A 19581-nucleotide genomic window follows, 5' to 3' on the forward strand; every position below is an offset into this window, starting at 1 on the left:
CCGACATACATCACAGCACAACGAGCAGTCAGGTCAACTGGGAGTCGACACCAGACCTGCCCCACCCTCAAAATAAGCAAAAGGCTGTTGTCGAACATTAAACCCAACCGCTGCCTGAGCTTTCCAGTCAAATGCAAGTCCACTGAATGAAGCACTTCTACATGACAGCTGAACTTTGAGGATTCATTTTACACACAATTATTGTTGCAAGAACATATAAAATGTTCATCAAATACACTTTAAATGTGCTCATAAAAGTCCAGATATGATCCTGTACTTATCCGACACATCTGGCACACTAAAATTCAATGAATCATTCCTGGACATTTTATTTAATTTCATGCCAGAAATATAAAAAAAAATAATAATGACAATAAAAATATCATAATAACAAAGGCATCCTTATGAAATATACCATATTCTTAAACCAGATGATAAATGCAGTACCATAAAATGATTAGTTAGAAGTAAGTGATTAGAAGTAATATGGCATTTAATGTGTCATGTCATCGCCGCGATTCAAGCACGTTGACTTGAACAGAAACTATAGATGAGTTGCTGCTGTCGTCTAGAATAGATGAATGTGGTGAGTCATGTGTTTAATGAAGTGGGACAAAAAAAACTTCATGTCATTAATTTGAAGTTTTGATCACAATTAATCACATTTCAATTGCACGTTAAAATAGTTGATAGATACTTATATATTACATATAAGTACATTACTTATATTACTTATACGTAATACTTATACTAAAAAATATAAGTAATTTTATTTTGTGTGCGTATACTTCCTCTTGAGGTGATCCTTTAGAAATCGCAGTTTAGTTTCTAAAACGTGAAAAATGTTAGAAAGGACGTGGTTCATTCGTCTTCAGGCAACATAATTTGGTAACAGCAAAGGAGGAAAGTGAAGGAATATTATTTTTAATGGTCAGCACCTGCCCTAACACATGATGGGCATGAAGGATGCTGTGATGAGACCTTCTCAAAGTGTCAGGTGAGCTGAGTAAAAGCAGGCGCTGAGCTACAGGAGCCAGACGTCCAGCCAATGTAAATAGGTGAGGTTATGAACGTCTGTTATGCAATGTGAGCTGTGAACTTAGGTGACAGAGAGGCCTTATTAAACTAGACCAATGAGCAAAAATAAAAGCTGACAAACAAAGTTCCTGAAAGACACAACCGTGCTGGGTTTGCACACATGCTAAAAATATGCACAACATATCTGGTCCTGGTGTGATTTTTGTAGAATGAAAACAAGGCAGTGCGTGTACACGCATCAGCAGTGTCGTCCTCCTGCGGTGACGGACAGATGGTGTTCAGTGTTTGCTCATAAATGTTCTCTCTGAGTGTTTGTCCGTGTGCCAGTGGCCTGGAGTTTAGAGAGACTCCCCGCCAGCGTCCCGCCGTCCTGTTTCAAACCAACTGTCCTTGATTCTCTAACGTCGCGGGTAAATAATCAACAATGTATCAGGAAATGTCTGTAGCTGAGATGTGTTTAATGTTCCTCTAAAAACTGCCGTTCTTTCCGAGCAGAACAAGAGACACACACTTGTTTCTGGTCCCATGTAGATGGGTTCGACTGACTGCATGCATGCTTGTGTTTTTCTTCGTTTTTGCATCTTATGTAGTGTAGCTTTTGAAATAAACAGTGTTTATTATTGTGTTAATAGCCCTTTGTGTTCATGTAGCATTGTGTTTGTGAGTACTTGTACAGCTATCCTTGTGGGATCTAATTCTTGGAAACACACTTATTTGTGTGGACATTTTGATTTTTGGGGACCCCACAAATCTGAGCCTCAATTTGAGGGTTAATACTTCAAAATAACTGAGTCATTATAGTTGTGTTTAAGTTTGGTTCAGAGTCCTGGCTAAGGTTAGCCATTTGTTTTGGATGTTTTTGGCAAGTAGAGGTCCTCACAATTCTAGAGATACAAACATATGCCGACACACACTATCTTCCTAACCATCCAAAACAAATGGCTCACCTTAACCAGGACTCTGAACCAAACTTAAACACAACTATACAGACCCACTCATTGACATTTACACCCTCTAAACGCTACGTGGACCAGCCAGAATGTCTGCATGAAGCAAAATGTCCTCATAAGATGAGTGTCATGTTACAGATCGGTCCACATAACAATATTAATATTAACATATATAAATATATAATGTTAATATGTGTGCGCTTGTGTGTGCGTGCATTGTTTATCCTTATTTGTGGGCACCAATTCTTGACAAAACACTGTCCTTGTGAGGACTGCATGACTCGTAGGGACATTTGGCTGGAAGCCTCAATTTGACGATGAAGTCTTCAAAATAAGTGGGTGATTATGACTGGGTGTAAGTTTTGTTAAGGTTAGCCATTTAGATGGTTCGGATTAGGGGAAGAAGCTGGAGAAAGCATTATGTCAACACAATGTCCCCACAAGGATAGAAATACAAGTGTGTGAGTCTGTGCGTGTGTGTTCTTATGTTCTGGACCTGGCAGAGTTTTTGGGTGACAGGCTCCTCTCAGCAGGCAGAGTCAGGCAACAAAGTGAAACATGCTTGTAAGGGAAAGTGACTGAAGCCAAGAACAAACATAAATAAAGAGATCAGACCTCCTCTTTGTCAAATACACACAAATAAACATGTTTGAGGGCGATTCAGAGTGAATGATGCAGTGACAAATAATTCAGAGCGAGGGCAGACTGAACGTGGACCGAGTTTGTTTTGGCTGTGGTGGCCACATGAAGGCTTTTCGATAAAGAAACACATCTGAAACTTTGTCGTTTTCAAAGCCATAATCCACTATGGGAAACTGACTTTGTAGACAGAGTCTCATGGAAGTGAAGTTAAAATTCAATTAGATACATCAACGACAGACACGGATGTCTGTCAGTATGTTTTCATACAGAAGTTTAAGGGTGAATCAAAAAAAATATTTCCCTCAACTTTGGCTTTTTAACACAAAAATGACTAAACATCAAATTATTAATATAGAAAACCATAAAATACTCAAAATTCAGTCCAAAATAACCCAGAAGACCAAATGAAATAATGACCAGAGATAGCCAAAAACTGCACTCAAGTAAAAGGACTAGTAGTTTAAATGAACTGAAGTAGAAGTAAACAAAAACAAAGTATTAGTTGACAAGCCTACTGAAGTTTGTTTCACTTGAGGTGTAGACAGCAACAATTACTTAAAATATTAAGGACGAAAGCAGAAATTAAGAAAGTTTAACATGTCTGTGCAGCTCTGTAACACCAGTTTAATAAGTGAAGACAAGGTCCAAATGTGCTGTCTATCGCCAGCGATCACTAACCAGTAACAATGTTGGAGCTGTCACACCGAAAGTTGATCTAAGGAAGATAAGAGTAAAAATATATTTTGGGCAAAATATCCTCAAATAAGTGTTGGTCTCAAAATGTACTCTCAGAAGTCTATTCAAAAAGTTACTCAAGAACTTGAAATAGAATAAAGGCATCCAATTATTACTCTCTGATGGTAACACATTTTGTGACAGTAAAAATGACATTTATGCTGAGTCTTCAAGTCAATGCGTTTATTCATCTCAGCGAAGTCATCAAGTTCTTTGCTGCCATTTTTATTGCCACTGAACTCACCACACCAGCCGTTGGGAATGAAAATAACAACTCTGCTGGCAGAGGCCTAAAAGAAGACATTTCACCCTGCTGACTGGAGCTACGTGGTTTGGCATCAGGACTCCCTCACACTGTAAAGCAGCTCAAACGTTACTGTCTCTGGTTGGCACAAGATGTAATAGCTCCATCGCCAGTTCACCTGCCAGCTGACCACATCGTCCAACAAAACATTTAACCACCTATAACAACACAATATAGACATCAATGCTGCAGACCCTTGTGGCTAACTCAGACGTGACCAGCTTTTCGGACTGAGGCTCTCACGATGGTCGGTGCAATATGGCCGACGTGAGCTTCCTCCCGCTGGCCTGGATTCAGCTGGCAGTCTGCGCTCAGTGGTGCCGCTGCCAGGCTGACTCTGTCACCGTTGGTGATTCTGATCAATATCAACGGTAACAACACCCAGACAGCTTGTTGGAACACAAGCAAACGTAAATAATGCTGAAGCACGTTCTGACATTTGGACATGGCGGCTATCGCCGGTCAGGGGAAAGAGCAGCAGACGACGGTCTGACCCCAGCAATGAGCGTGTGTGAAGGAAGTGTGTGCAGTTTGGTTTCTTCATCATCTTCATCATCTTCACCATCTTCAGCGGTTATTGGTCCGCAGAGCACCTCACTAGTTTCTCTCAGTAGACAGGAAGAGTCTCAACAGGAGGACGTAATTGATCTGACTTCTGGATCAGCTTTTTTGGGTACACTTTATGTTTAAGTCTATTAAATCTATGATGCATTACTAGTTCATTTGCAAGGCATTGAAATGTCTTGTATGACAACTTATGACTATGGCTATGACTAGCCATGTTTGGTAAGTATTATAAGAGTTAGAGGTTCTTCGCTCTTTAAAGCAGATTAAGTTAAGTCCATGACTTATAATACGGGGTAGGTTCTATAAACCTTTATAAATACACAAGGACATCTTATAAATGTATTAATAATGCATACTTGAGCGCTACCACGTTTTCTTATCATGACTCTTATGATTCTCATCATGCTGCTTCACTGGTGCATCAACTGATGCCTTCCCTCAGACTTGAGTCTTGAACTTATCTTGAACAGAACTCCCATTATCCGCAAAAGGTTTTTTTTATTCATAAGCGATGTGGTTTCATGAGGTGCAAGTATTGACAAGTGTAAACAAATTTTTTTTTTTTGGTTTAAAAAAAGGTTTTCTAAAAATAACCAAAGATCTTGTTTGAAGATCACTACCACAAAGTCCAAGAAATACTTGAAACCTCAACAATAAGAAAGCCATAACAGAAGAAATACATAATAAAAAAAATAATTCATGCTATGAGAAAACATAGAACACAATTTCATCAAGTCTGGGAAAGTAAAACAAACACATTTACACACATACACCCCGTAAATGACAAACTCTTCATGTGCAAGGCACTGCGTCCAAATTACAAATAGAACTATAAATACCAAAAGCATGCTTTTTGTTCCATAATATTTGTTCATGTGCATAAATACTTCATAGTACTTCAGTTTCATTTTTAATTTCTTGTTAGTTAGACAACATCTTGAGCTGTGCTGCTAGAGGGAGTGAAATAAACTTGTCTGTTCCCCTTTCTTTGGGATGGGAATCTGGACGCTAAAAAGCTTAAATGAGTCTTGCACATTGAAAAAGGTCCAGGCGTCCGTCCTGTCCACTTGGCACAGTGCGCTGGTGTGAACGCAGCACCAGCGCTTTGATGGGGAAACGCACACGGAGAGCACCTAATTATAAACAGGCATTATCAGGGGTGTGAAACCAGAAGTGACAACAGCAGTGGAGAGCGAGCCACACACATGAAGGCACACACACAGGCCAGAGTCATCATATGGGCGAATCACAACAGCTCTGGCTCGGTAATGTCTGGCAGATGTTAACGCTTTGTACTTAATGACTCCCAGGAGTCTTCATCCAGTCAGACAGGACACGGTGATAGCTGGCGTGTCAACTGTGTGTGTGACAATGATGTTTGGATTTACAACGCATTAAATTGGTGGGGCAGAATATCTTTAATGTTCAGTTTATTTAAGTCATATTTGTGTCTTTGGTTGTCAGTAGCTGTGTTGAGGATGCTTCTGTCCCGAGCAAGATTATTTCCAGCTTTAATGCCATCGGTTGAGCAGCATCTTCAGCAGAATATGAAAAAGAACCAAAACTATTTGATTCTAACAGCCCATTGGTCTGTTATGCATCTGATGTTTTTCCGACCGTGTTGGTTCGAACAAAAACCTTTGAGGATCAACTTGCAGACCTCTTTTGCTGTCTAGTTAAGGTGGACTTTTTGTTTCATTGTTCTTGTGTCCACCTATCTTGTCTTGTCTTGTCATGTTCTGACTGCTTTTGACTTTCCTTTCCTCTTCGAGTTTAATATCTTGGGTTGGTTGTTCCAAACTGCCTCATTTTGAGTAGTGTTTGACTGTCTGATCAGACATGTTTAGTTTCACTTGCAGAGTAAGCAACAACTTTGAATCTGATTTCTGATCTGCTTGTTCATTCTGTTTCTTTTTAGAAAATCTGGTTCCAACCTGCCACACTGAAAATGTAATACTTCTTTCTGCCTGTTATGTTTGTTACTTCGCCCGTTCTCAAATCCCAGATTTTTTTGCCCTGCCATCCACTTGGGTTCAACTGATTGAACTTTAAGCAGAAATCTGGTTCAGTTTCAGAACGTTTCTGTGGTTAATGGCGCTAAAACACTTGATAGCGTTAACACACATTCATCGTCAACAACGGATATTTGTGTGTTTTTCGCTCAGTTTCCTGTGTCACGGTTTCATCAATGCAGCATCATTGATAATGTCAGCTGCAGCAGATGCAGAGCTAATAGCCATTGGATGCTGCTCTGGAATCCAGCAGCTGGTCGCCATGACTAAATACCTCCAGGGAGGATGGAAAAGCAACGCACCGCCCTGTCGGCACACCTAGTCACAGGTTCACAAGTCACAGTGATAATAGCTGATGCGTTTTTATCAACTCTGCCTCCACTTCCATTCAATTTCAGTATTGATGCACAAATGTATTCAAAAGTTTGTTGCAAACAAACAATACCACCATACCATTGAACCGTACTTGTGACTGAAGTTGTTATTGGTTCAATACAGATCAAGGAGTCATATACACATTTGAAGGCTGGTAAGAAAAATGGTCTAGTAATAATAATAATAATAATAATAATAATAAAGTCTAATGTTTTACAGATTCGTGTCCCATTCAACTACTTTTCATGACATGGAATAACAGGGTCAGATGATCAGTACGAGAAGGAGATTCACAATGCCTCATCTGAGAAATATCAGCAATTATAAGAGAAGATTTATAAAGTCCAAAGGATGTGGGATTGTTGAGAGACAGCAAGTATTTTGATATAGGACACTTAAGGATGGGAGTTGTATTTATGTGTTTTTAAAAAAAATGGTTGTTGTTTTTGGTCACACAATATTATTATTTTAATAAGTGGATCAGCCATTTGCACAACCTTTACTTTGATAAGTCCACTAGTGGGTCAGAGAATACATCATCAGGTTGGTTTCAGGGGGTGAAAACACAGTTGGCTGTGCTAATGTGTTTTAAAATGTATTTCTGATCAAAAATAAATCCAAAAATGTTTATGCGATTTTAAAATTGTTGGGATTTATTGACGCAACTGTACAGTAGGATCAGATGTAAGTGAAGAATATACGAGGACTTCCTGTCTACAAAGATGAAGAACTATGTTTGTGAGAGGATGTGAGCTCACACAGACTTGTATGGTCTCTCATCATGTATGCCCTCCGTCACTAAAGATGTCAAGGTTTAAAAAGTCGCTCATGGTTTTCATTCAACTTTTGCTTTCCATCAGAAGTTCTCCCCCTTGTGTCTCGTTCACTTCCACCTTTCCCCATCTGTCCGTCAATCAGGAAAGCGCCGTTTCCCCCTTCCATCTGTTATCATCTCCCCTTCTCCACGAGTGCTGGGGGGTCGGCAGGGGCCGTCCACAGGCTGGTCATCCCGTTAGAGGCCCATTAACAGTCCCCGGGCTCTCTGCTGGGGCCTACTGCAGTGAAATCCATATCAATACCTGTCTGTTATGCCTCCCGCCGCTCGACAGAGGCTTGCCGCCGGCCTGGCACAGACAGGGCTGCATGGGCCTCCTGTTGAGTCAGAGAGAGGACGGGGTCTCAATGGAAGTGTGGCACTTGAGTGTGGACCTCCTGTCAGTCCTGCTATTGCACTGATGAACCAGAAAAGACAAAGCAGAGTTTGAAGAGGCACACTTCCTACTTCTGTTGCGGCCTTAACACCATCCGTTGTTTCCTCGGATCACATCTGGCCTGTGGAGCTACAGCATGCCACTTCCTGCATCCACAGGCAGAAGGGACACGGCAGGGATGCAGGGAGAGAGATGCAGGGACGAGGACTGTCAATTTATTGGTGTGATGTGTGTTATACTCTCCATACAACACACATTACCGATCCATTATGATTAGTTACCAACTTCATTTATGGTTTTAAAAACAGCCATGAAGATCGATGGTCTTCAGCAACGCTGTCTAGGCCACGTACAGTAAACCATGGACATGCCTTCATGAGGACTGCATTATATGTGCCGACATTTATAGTAAAGGTATAGAACAGTGAAAGGAATCCAATTGACTTTTAAGCTCTGTCGGCGACCACACCATGAAACTGGATTGTGATCTTAGGTTCATGCAGCAGTATTGATTATTCACTTAGAGGCTAATTGATGACAGAGATTGAGAGACAACTTGATCAGATTTGAACCAGAGTCTGTGTTCTCCGTGCAGGCGAGGAAAGTGGTGTTCCACCGGAGAGCTGCTTGGACCAGCTGAAGAAATTCCACCCCTGAATAAGGCTGTAAAGTCTCTGAAGTCATGGGGTCTGAGTTGAAGGTGAAGCCCATCACAGATTATTGGGATTATTATTTTTAAAGTGTATCACTATGTGGCCTTTCATTCGGCATGGTTTATTCAGCTTGCAGCTCTGTGTCAAACCAGCCTATGTTCATTCAAGTTTTAGTGGAATGTGATGAGTGTTGAGGATGAGGCGCTATAGAAAATAGCGTCTGTAACAAGTGAGTGTGTATTGGACCAGGGCTTCTTAACCTTTATGATCTCGGGGCCCACCTTTTCCAGAACAAATGGACCCAGGGCCCATTCAAGGAATAGAACTGATTTATTACTCTTGATTTCATTTCAGTTCAATTACCATATTTAATCTATTTACACGTAAACAAACCAAAACACTGTCAAATGACATGAAACCATGTGATCATCGCAAAGATTTATTTGTCATCAAAAAGTCCAACCTGCAGCTGAACAAGGGGCAAGTCATATTTAGCAAATTTACTTGAGAAAAAAAAAAGAAAAAAATTGTTGAGAAAATTGATAAAACCATACGTCATGAATAAAATTCTGAATAAAATTAATATAATAAAACAATGTCAACATATAAAATTAAATGATGCCTTTTATTTTCTAAATAAATTCTAAAGAGGATATAAGTAAAGCATAAATGAATCAATCAAATTAATTTTATAAACTGCTTCGACTGTTGCTTTCATGAACAGTTTTTATTCTTGTGGAGGTGGCATCACTTTCCTTTTTTTTTTTCTTTTAAAAACTTCGCCATAGTTAACTATTACTATTACAAATTTGCAGCTGTCAAGTAAATATAATACACATATACACATATAAGACACACTACTCCCACCATATGTGGCAACTGTATTAAAGGTCAGCATCTTGCGGCCCTCACGACCCAGAGGTGTAAAACAAAAAACTTTTAGGGGCCCTCTCGGAGGCGCTCGTGGCCCAACCATGGACCCCGGCCCTATGGTTGAGAATCACTGTATTGGACGGTGGATTTTGACGTGAGTGTCAAATGTGACACGCCCACTGATGATGGATGACACGGCTGGCGAGCTCAGAACTGGATCAGCACTGGTGTGAAAGGTCTCTGTGTATCAAAGGCGTCACTCTTTTTTCATTGTAACATTTTCAACTAATGTTGTGGCCCTGATCAGCACTACATTTGGGTCAGGAGTACCAGTAAGGGGACCAGGGCTTCTCCTAAATCTGTAGCTTGATGGTGGAATGATGCAGGACGGTTAAATCATTGAACCAGCGTGAAGCAAAAACAGAGTCAATACGGTGTCAAACATCCAAGATTGTCTCTCCACCTGGACAGCAGTTGATCAGCAATCTGCCATTATTTTAATTTCATATTAACTCTTCACAGAGCACCTGACTAGCAAGACGTTCATATATTTGTGTTCATAAGATTGGCAGACAGTTATGCTGACATGTTTCAGTTTTCGTCTGGTACATTTGTTCAGCATTCTTTGCCACTAACTCACTAGCTTGCTCAATAAAAACGCTACACTAAAGCTCACACTCTTAAGTCTAATTTGCTCCCGTCAATTGTTATAAGCAACGTCTGAATAACAAATGTGTAATGACATGTATGTTACAGTCAGTGACACAGCTCATGTCAGGACTATCAAAACCATTTTCCCTCGTAATCCGTCATCCTGGTAGGAAGTTTAAAACAAACATGTCGTGTGTGTCCATCTGTCTTGATGCAAGCAGAGAATAGAGGTCTGTTTCCTCATTAGCAGCTTATTAACGGCCTCTGCCCAGCAGAGAGCTCTCTCCCCAGAGGAGCGCAGTCCGGGGGGAGGGCTTTCATATGGGAGAGAGTGCTTTGTCTGTGGGCCTGGCCTCCGAGACCGGCCTCCTGTCCCGGCCTGCCCAGGAGGCGCTGTGTTATGCATGTCGAGGATGAGATGGGCCGGAGGAGAGGGACGGACGGGGAGAGGTGACTGGAGGTCATCCATCAAACCTGCTGTCAGTTTACTCACCTCCTGCTGGCCGAGAGATTAACTGTCGCATTGATAGGCTTTATCAATTAAACAAGAAAAGACTTGCTGTAATGAAAATGTAAAACATCTGTTCACTGGGAGTTCGTGCCAACGCCGACATGTGTTGACCTCAGCTCGGAGTTGGACTGGACCGCCACAGCATTCGGTTTGGACATCAGTCTGTTTGTGTGCTTTCACTCCACCAGTTGACAAATAAAAACTTTGCAAAGTATGAGAACTCACAAGCTGCATTCACTTTTCATCACAAAGACTTTCTTTTCTCCCTTTTACAATACATGTCTGTACATGTTATTAATGATGGACTTGATGGGAAGACTTCTTGACTGAGTCTTTTGTTCTTGGTGAAAGATAACGGATGTATTTATCTTTCCGAAAGATCCTGCTCCAAAGTCTTTAAACTACATCCAGGTTCGACCCAGCCCTCCGTCTTCATCAAACTTTTCCCAGACCCGCTACTTTGCTGCTATTATTGACTATATTGTCGCTTTTATTTAAAATACACTCCAAGGCACCTGTAGTTTGAACAGTAAGACATTTATACGGAAAAGTCAAAACAAGTTGTTTATGCTACGTTAATTACAATCAGACACAAACATGCTGTAGAGAACAGAACAGTAGTAATAAACTGTAATTATAGCCACGTTACATCACAGTCTTGATCTTCGTCATCATCGTTGTATTTTTTTACATTTAGTACCACACAACTTCTTATGCTGTTAATACTTGAAATCCTAATGTGAAAGAGGAGTATTTGGATTAGTTTTGCGAGGTTGTTATGTTGTTATAATAAGGTGCATACATTTTCATGACTTCGTCCATGACACCACAAAGTTGTCTTGGTTGTCAAAGAGTCCTCCAGGTCCATTTAGCTCACTGCACATGTCATTGCACAGGTCATCTGACCACTTGACCATCCAGGATGGATCCATATTGCAGCAGTCCTTATGGTGGGTTAACATCTTGACAATGGAATGCATCTGCAGTGACCATCAGGTTCTCATTCTCCTCCCACGAAGACCTTTTTCCTGCTTGACAGTGGAGGCTCTGTGGGGCCTTTAAAGCCCCAGATCCTTTGCTGATTTACCCCTAGAGACAATCCAGTCTTTGAAGGTCCACAGCCAATTCCGTTGACATCATGGCGAGCTGCTGCTTTTGTGCAGAAATACAAGACAAGATAACAGTGCGTAGAACAGAAATACAACCATTTTCATGCCCTTATAAATGTTGAAATTTCCCGATGGAACTTGTACCGAACACAGCAGCATAATCGGTCCAGAATAGTTACCATCGAGACACGAGCAGGTGGAAGCACATCCACCACATATGTTCATACATGGCCGCCGTCCAGTTTCTCATTTAGCAAGGTAAACAGCATCTTCCTACGAGTGAACCGTGCAATTAGACTGTTATTCACGATACAGACCATACAAGCTGGCAGTTTTTCGAGATGCTCAAGAGAGTTCTGTGAGGCAGCTGGTGAGCAGAGCAGCGCCCCAGCAACAGATGTCGGTGTGAAGACAGAAAGTTTTCCAGTGGTGTGATGTTCTTAATTGTCCAGCGAACAGACTAATGAACGTGGGATAGTTCGTCTGATTCCTGGAACAGAATCACTATATTGTGTTTTTCATGCTTATTTTTTGTTAAGTCAAAACCCATTCATGAGGAACTCAGGGTTGCTCTTCTAGTCACACAACTTTCTGTTCAATTTTTATGAAACACGTTCTTGGTCGAGAATAACTTTTTGGATCTATGATCATGGTTCGCAGGTTGAGGGAGGAGGCAGTTGAATTGGGGGCGGGCCCAAGTTAGACAGAGTGATGCTAAAAAGCAACATTGGGTTTAAAATATTTAATAAAATGCTGTTCTACATGACGGATGCTTTTACTCTGTTAACTTTGTCATGTTCTAATCTGCAAAGTCAACATGTAACCACGTGCACACTTGGAGTCATCTTTCCAGTCAGCTGTCATGAGCAGTTAGGATCACTTTATCCCTGATCAGACAACCATGAATTTAACATATAATGCCAAAAGTAGAGCGACAAACGGAAAGAAAAGTACTGGGAGCAACAAACTACGCAGAAACTGAACACATATATTGCTTATTGCAGGGATCCAATCCTGCCAACTCTGTCACGACAATCATGGAGCCAGGGAGATGTGTAAAATTGCTACGCTATTGCAGTGTGTATGTCTGCTGTAAACTGTTCACATGCCTGTGATTGTAATTCCCAGCAGCCTAGAAGGTCATAGTCTCAGTTGGGTCACATCTTGTGGGGCAGTATGTCAGTGATGACAATGTGGAGCTTTTTGGGGTTTTATTTTTGGGGTTTTGATCTCTTCCAGTGCTGCTCAGAAATTGCTGCAGGATCAGTTTTACAGTTTAATTCTTTGGACTTTATGTGAAGTACACTGGATAACATGATTCAGAGAAGGACTCAAAGAACTCTGAAATCCTTCGGTTTTGGAATAGCCCTCCTGGTCACCCTCACAAGATCAGAACCAGGAGGACCATGGTTGACATGAAAAAAATTCACACATCTTAAAGTCATCCACGTTCTGAAAGTAAGTTTTGGTTATGAATTTATCAATTTCATCACACGAACAAGGTGTTCACTAGGACTGAATTAGACACATCTGTGATCCATATTTTATATTTTTAAGTTTGATATGTTTTGTTGAGTAGGAATGAGTGGTTAAACAAGGTCAGCATCTTTTTAAAGTATTGCTCTTTCTTCAGACTCCAACCACCCTCCCCTTCTTCCCAGTCCCACCGACCTCCCCCACTATTCTTCTGGTTCAACCCTTCCCAGCTTGCTTTGCGGTCCTGGAGGCGCCAGCCGCATCCTGTCCCGTGCAGCCTCCCGCCGGCCCGTTGAAGACCGTGAAATCGCCATGATTAATAATTATAATTATTGGCAAACGTGCCAGCTGCTCTGTGGCAATGGGCACCGCTGATTTATGGTTCTGTAAACGCAAACAGTCATTGTCCATATTCAGAGAAGAAAAGAAGAGAAGGCGGGAGGGGCGGCGCGGCATTCTGGACGCCTGCCTTCCAAATATGATTTTATCTTCGGAAGTCGGCGGCCCTGTCCCACAGGCATTGTCCTCGGTCCCTCCCTGGGTCCAACCATTTGTCTCCTGTCTTGCTCACACTCTTCACCTAGTCTGTGCTCCGTGGAGCGTTTCGTTTTGATCTCAGTCGGCTTCAAAGGAGTCAGGGGCCACTGGGTTTCCAGCTTTGTGCATGTAGACCGCTGAATGTCGTTCGCATTTTATTACCAAAGTTGTTTTCTGTACCGGCCTGTAAAACTGCACGCGGAGAAACTTCATCTTCATGTCATGTTGCAAACTGAGTGAACTTCACATATTTGCATTAACAGAGCCACACGAAGAGTTCTGTGCGTGTTCAGAGCGACCAGTCTCTTTTTGGATCACATTTGCATCATGTTCAAAAGTTAAAAAAAAACACAGATAATTATTCATTTGAAAATAATAAAGGTGTATGCTATGATACTAAGAAAAAAATCCAAAACATCAGCAATAATATTGTCAGTGTTGTCAAGAGTAAGTGTCCATTTCATGTATTAAAGAGGACACTTTTTTCTTTTGTTTTTTTTTAAAATATAATATAAGTTTCTTATTTTCTAGTTACACTCTCTGAACAAATTGAGAAAAAACAAACAACAACAAAAACCTAACAATGCCACAATCCTTTGCAAATTTGTGGTGGCTGCATATCATAATAAGTGTTCCTGGTAAATTATAAAAACTATTAGTTGCATTTAGAGTAGCTTAGCCTCTGCTATGTTTGGATTCTGTACTAATAATAAGTAATAATGCTAGTTTTCTTTGTTGCCTATTTACATTTTCTTTTCTTATCACGTGTCCAGACCAATAGGCAATAACCATGTTTCTATGCAACAGTTAAACTGAGGACTTAAATTATAAAATTGTGAGGTGTGATGTGAGATGTCACTTCTGTGATAGGAGTGGCGCTATAACTGCCTGTGTCCTTAGGGTCAATGGGAACACACTGCATCAGCGAGCAAGGAAACTGAGACCGTCAAATTGGAGCTGTTACACCACGACCATTCTGAATGGTCAACTTGTTTAACTGAAGAGGTTCAGAATCAGTGACTCTGCATCCGGGAGCAGTCAAAATATTGTTTTTGGGTCAGCAATAATTTGGTTTTCTGGGCGGTCATGTGACCATGGGAACTGAAAAGCATAAATGGTCCAGTTTAAGTTGAACTTTGCGTAGCTTGTCACTCCCCCTTGTTGTTCAGTTGGCTTAAATCTAAAACTCTTTCACTTAAAACTCTCAATAGATTGAAATTCTGAATCCTGTTTAACCGCACAGCAGAGAAACTCCTGTTGTCATTTGTGATAACAAATCACACTTTTTAATGTAACATAAAGGAAGGCTTTATCAATGCAAGAGTAGAACTTTGAGATTTATGCTGAGTTAACTCTGCTTCAGTGCAACTACACAAGATTAAAACAGCCCTACTTTCAGGTGCTCCTACGAACATGTTGTCTACCATTAGTTGCCGCGTGTTTCCACCAACGCTCTGGTCCAGTCACGCCACGTTGCTGTTGTTGATCATCTCTGTTTGTGTTGCGTTTACTTCACTCTCGCATCAGAGCAACACAGTCTGTTGGTCGGACTCTGGAGGTCTGGCACCAGCAGAACCAGGCTATGGATAACCTGGCTCATTAATCTCCATCAACGTGGCAGCTCCGCCAGCACACGGACCCATAAACACACAGCAAAGTCTCTTCACATGCAGGCAGAGTGGTTGTGACAGCTACTGGCCGCCAACCTGTCCGCAGCCTAATCTCATTAGGCTTCTCCTGGCATCTGGGCCTGTTTGGCTGAGCGATGGCCAATGATGGAGCGAAGAAGACAAGGCGTTCATGCGTATAATGGATGTCTAAATTATCTGGCCTCCGCCAGCAGGTCCTCTTCCTTTTCCTCTCTGAAAGAACGCAGATGCAACTGAATGATTGGCAGTTGTTCTGCATGCTAGTGAAGTTAAAGAACCATGTCAAGTTCTGCACTGCAGCTCAGTACAGTCGGATCCAGTTTGACAGTCAAGGCTGTCTTTTCTGTCTTAAAACTGTTCTGCAGAGGAGGAACTCCAGACAAGTCGGCCGCAAGCTGATAGCAAAGTGAGCGACAAAAACAATTAGAGGTTAGAATAACACACAATAACACTGCACAAGGCATTCTGTGTGTTTATTTCTCAATTCATTTACAGTGTCATACGTATCCATCATGTTTCTCTGTCTTTGAGTTTGAGATAATACCCCATGGATTAATAATGCAGGTGGATGATACTATATTCTTTGAGGTAAAAAACTGTTAACTTTGCTAAAAAATAAGATGTAACACAAGAATTAATTTTATCTTAAAATATCGAGTGAAACTAATTTTACATCAGTGGCAGTAAAAATCTGTATATTTTTCCAAACTAAAATGTGACATGATCCACTGAATTTTATGGAGTTTCATATACAATGGATTCTGAAGTAAGACTGTGCAAGAGCTCGGCTAATATTTGGGGGGGAAATAATAACTTTAAAGCATGAAAATTCATCTGTAACACCAGAAATCTTCAAACTCAGATACAAAAATAGCAGGAAACCAGCACAGATATGGTTCAGCTTTAAACATCTAACCATTTCTAATGTTGAGGTATGACATGATTTTTTTTTGTAGGTTTTTGATTTCCTTGACTCAAGCATAGTCCCCAAACAAGTTTAAATTACATTTAAAAAACAGTCATGCAGTCCATGTAGATTCTTCTTAAGGCTTAAGTTGCTCACATATATGAAGTGAGTTTGGATATTTCATCATGAGACAGATGGAAACAATGCTTGCGAAGATTTAAGATTGTGATATAAATCGTGTTTCTGATGCCGATAGACGCTCAAGAGTGTGGCGCTCCAGGCAGCGGCCACTCTGTCCTGTCTGGTCCTGCAGAGCAGTGTTGTACCTGTCAGTGTTGTGCAGATGGGCTCCGGCTCTCCCAGGTATCCGGGCTAAATACCCGTCATTAATCACCACATAAAGCCTCCCCAGCGGGAGTTGCCCCAGGTTCGACCACATCAAGAAATAAATTGGCTGAAAATGGCTCTGGACGAAAGCTCGGTCCCCAGAGAAGCGGAGGAAGAGGAGAAGAAGCGTCCCTCACCAGCCGAGTCATCTGTCAGCCAGCTAAGCGACATCATCGTTCACCGCTGTTTTCCCGCGATGCTGACAATCTCGGCTGTTTGCTTTCAGATTTGCACACATTCATCTTCTTTATTTGCCAAAGTAGCTTTGCGAGGACGCGAGGCCGGGGTCCACGCTCGGTCGCCTTCACCTCCATCTGACGGTGAATAAACAGCCTGAGAGGAGCAACCAACAGAGAACCCCAAATAATTGACTCAAGTGTGAGCTCTAGAGGAGTCTTGAAATTTGGTTTATAGAATAGTGATGCCTCAGCAATTCTTAAAACTCGGCGTACAAGCTAAGCTATAAAGACACTCACAAATACCAATGAAGGAGGGGCAAGACAGCTGCATGAACACAGAGATTCCAGAGCTCTGATTTATTAAATACGAAAGACTAAGTCATGGCAAGTACTAAATTAACTTCATATTTATTTATTTATTTATTTTTGTTGGTATTATTTTATTCTTAACACACATCCAGTTCTATTTATATCAGTAAAATTCAACATTACAACTGCCACTAACGCAATATATTTGCATGTAATGTAAACTGTCTTCAGACAAATAAAAACACGTTTAAAACAAAGTCAGATTTAAATATTGTGGTGGAAAATGCAGGAATCCCACGAACAAAAGCAAACAAAAGCAATCCGTTTGCTTTTGTTCAGGGATGTTTTTCGCAACACAATGGCCAGGGTTTCCACTACTCTGAAGGTACTTGAAATTCTTATAAAATTGAAATTCTTATACAATGACATTGAAGACATTAAAAGAGCTTTAGTTTAAAAAAGGTGATATACAAACTTGAATATAGACACCATCGTGATTATGGTGCTATTGTCAAACTGATGCAAAATAAAAATTTTTTTTTGTTATTTAAATGTATGTATGGGTCCATCATTTGATTCAGTAATATACCAAATTCATTCAAATTGAAAAATATGGTTTCTCGTGGCAAATATTCTTATACCAATTTAACTGCGATTTTGAATCAAACCACATCCCTAATTTATACATACACTTACACAAGATGTTATTTAAAAAATCCAAATGCGTTTTCTGTCTTAAATATTTGCCTTTTTCCAATATCTAAGTCAATAAGGAATTAGCAGATTAGATTCTCCATTAATAACTGTCTCTGTTAATATTTATTTTATACATTAAAGCCAAATTCTTTTGTCGATCTTCTTCGACTTCCACGAAAGTGTGGCTCCAGGTTCCTGTACCTCTGATGTAATCCATATTAATCTTTCTTTGACAGGTCATGACTCAATCTCCACCATGGCTCCAGGGCTCTCTCACTGATTTTGGGCCCAATGACAAGTGTAGCACTAAATTGGGACACTGACCTCCAGGTCCTATCAGAGTCAAGCTTTGTCTTCTGTGAACAGGTAATCGATCAATCAATCCGAGTTGCAGCGCTGGAAGATGCAAGTGAGCATGACACACGCAACAAAACAATGCTGTCATTGAGATATTTGGCCAAATATCACGGAAATGGAGGAAGAAGCAGGAGGGTCAAGGACGTGTTGCAGTCCTGTAGCTGAGATCTGTCCACCTCTGAGCCGCTTGTCTCCAGCTGTCCAGTTGTATGATTAATGACCAGTGGGATTCCCCCGGTCAGCATGTGAACCCATGGCCCGCTGACACTGGTCCTCCCATCATATTGAGCAACACCTCAGGACCTAACTGGACACTCAACATCAGACATTTAAAACTCACTAATTGATTTTTGTGTGGATGATGTGAGACAGTGAAAATAGTGTCTGCTTCACAACACAGATTTCATTTGCTTTATGTTCTCATATTTCAAATTGCAATATTGGCTCTGACTCGCTGACTGCATCTAGTCCTCATTTGGCAAAATTGGGGCCCGTGCACATCCATTTTTATGTATTTATATTTCAAATATTAAAATGTTTTTCTTCGATTATGTCCGAACATAGACAACATCGCATCACTTTGATGCTTATTATTCTTCTTTCCTTACGTATTTCACAATTAGCAATCTCAAAAAAAAAAAAAACTTTTTATTTCATCCTGCACTTGCACAACGGCAAAATAATATAGAACAAAATGGATTTAAAAATGTTTTGTGTTTGTACATATGTAATGTTTCAGAAATTGTTTGCAAATACATACATTTTCTTATGGCTTATTCCCTTTCACAAATATTTTCTTCCAATTGATTATTAAGTCATTTTTTTCTTTCATTCTTTTTGTATGTACAAAGATTTATTGCTAACAAAACATGGTGCTAGATTACATAAATAGGTTATTCAATAATTGTTTCATTTATTTTTCTCTCTGATAATATTTTGATTTTTGCATGTCATTTTTAAAATTCCATTAATCTTTATTTGTAGATGAATAAAGCCGGTCTCTCTAAATGTTACTTCATTTTTTCTCTATTTGTTTTTTCTCGAAGAGCGCAGACACCATGCATGCCCCCAGCAAGCAACAATGAATTTATATAAACAGAGTAGAATCAAGTCACAAAAACAAATAACATGATTTCCTGAGAAGGACTCGAACCACTTCAATGTCAGTGACACCAGCTTGGTAGCATTTTGTGCTAAACCGATGATGCCTGGATGCTTGAAAAACATGTTGATAACTAGAATTTTTGACACCACTGCCGCATACAAGTTGATTTATTTTACTGATTCAGTTGTATGCATCTTTTTTAAGTCAGGGTTTCTTAGCCAGCGCTGAACCAAGCATTAGCATCCATACAGGTGCATGGAGAACCGTCTAAAACCCTCTAAAATCCAGCCCACCAACATGTCCTGGTCTCCTCCTCGTCCCACTATAAACACTGAAGTTGTTGGATCA

This window comes from Synchiropus splendidus, chromosome 9 (assembly GCF_027744825.2).
Source record: "Synchiropus splendidus isolate RoL2022-P1 chromosome 9, RoL_Sspl_1.0, whole genome shotgun sequence".
In the NCBI taxonomy this organism is placed as follows: Eukaryota; Metazoa; Chordata; class Actinopteri; order Syngnathiformes; family Callionymidae; genus Synchiropus; species Synchiropus splendidus.